The sequence below is a fragment of the Galeopterus variegatus genome, unplaced genomic scaffold (genome assembly GCF_000696425.1).
Source record: "Galeopterus variegatus unplaced genomic scaffold, G_variegatus-3.0.2 Scaffold1647, whole genome shotgun sequence".
Classification (NCBI taxonomy): domain Eukaryota; kingdom Metazoa; phylum Chordata; class Mammalia; order Dermoptera; family Cynocephalidae; genus Galeopterus; species Galeopterus variegatus.
In genome coordinates, this window is record NW_007727758.1 from 71,324 (window position 1) to 72,933 (window position 1,610).

Sequence of the window (1,610 nt, forward strand, 5' to 3'; positions counted from 1 at the left end):
AGTTGGACCTAACCCTAACAAAGCTATGCTCCAATATTGTCACATATCATCAGTTCGAGAAGAAAAGATGACAGTATGAGATTATTTTAATACTGACATCAATTGCACCAGCTATTGAGGTTAAGAACAATTCTTAGAAAAGCGTCCATTGTAGTCTGCTTTAATCCAATGTACAAAAGCCATGTTATAAATTGGAGTTTACTTTAAATCTTTTTTTTTTTCCTTTTTGTCTTTTTTACTGACCGGTAACGGGATCGCAACCCTCAGTGTCGCGCCCGTACCGGGGACCGGCAACCGGCAACGGGATCACAACCCTCGGTGTTGCACCGGCACCACGCTCAGCCAGTGAGCAGGAACCGGTCTCCACATGGGATCCGAACCCTTGGCGGGAGCGCCGCACTCTCCAGTGCGCCACCGGGCCGGCCCTACTTTAAATCTTTAAATATTAGCTTTGCCATAGTTTCTACTGTCCACCTTTAAGCTTCGTTTCTCCTAAAAATAAAAATAAGTAAATATATATATTAAAGCAAACAATTTAAAGTTTTAGAGCTTGGCACTTTTCGGCCGGCGATTACGCCTTGCGGCACTACCCGGTTCTGCCGGCGCTGGGCTGGAGGGCGCTCGAGAGCCCGGCTCAGCGCGCCTGCGGCGGGAGGAGGAGGAAGTGGGTCAGCAGCGCGGCGGCGCGATCCCGCCATGGTGCTGCCTCCGCCGCTACTTCCGACTGCCCGCAGGGCGGTCCTCGGATCGGTGGAGGCTGCGCTCTCGGGTGAGCTTGGTGGACCCTGGGAAAAGGGAGGGCGCCTAAACACGGACCTCAGGGAAGGGATGACGTTGGTGGGGTGCTCTAGGGTGCTCGATTCCTTTTCCAGCCAAAGGTCAGATCCATTACTCTGGTACCAGGAGATGTAGCGCCCGCTTGCAGTCTTTGTTCCCTCAGATCCCGGGCTACCGAGGCCTGGGATTGCTCTGACGGACACAGGGAAAGGGATAAACATTGCTCCAGGGAGCTCGAGTGGGAGGGCATTTATAATGGTAGTGGTGCTTGATTGAAAATAGAGGTCGGGGGCCGGCCCGTGGCTCACTCGGGAGAGTGCGGTGCTGATAACACCAAGGCCCCGGGTTCGGATCCCATATACAGATGGCCGGTTCGCTCACTGGCTGAGCGTGGTGCTGACAACACCAAGTCAAGGGTTAAGATCCCCTTACCGGTCATCTTTAAAAAAAAAAAAAGAAAGAAAGAAAGAAAATAGAGGTCAGTTCGCGACTCAGAGGAGCGGGCAACATGGCCAGTCCCTGCCCAAGAGAGGCGTAATGACGAACCCAGCCTTGAGAATGACTCTTGTGACCCACTGGAGAGCAGCGCTCGTCGCTTGATGAAACAGCCCCCTGGAATTACGTCGTGTTATAAAAGTACCAGCCCTCATTTTACACACAGGGACACAGAAGTGGAGGCGTTGGGTCTAGAACTCAGAGCAGGCCTCCAGTCCCTGCTTTTTGCTTTACATGCTGCCTCAACTTTAGCATTAACTTGTCTCTTGGGTGCAGCTACAGTGGCCAGCATAACACTTCTCCTTTTTTTTTTTTTTTTTTTTTTTTTTTTTTTTTTT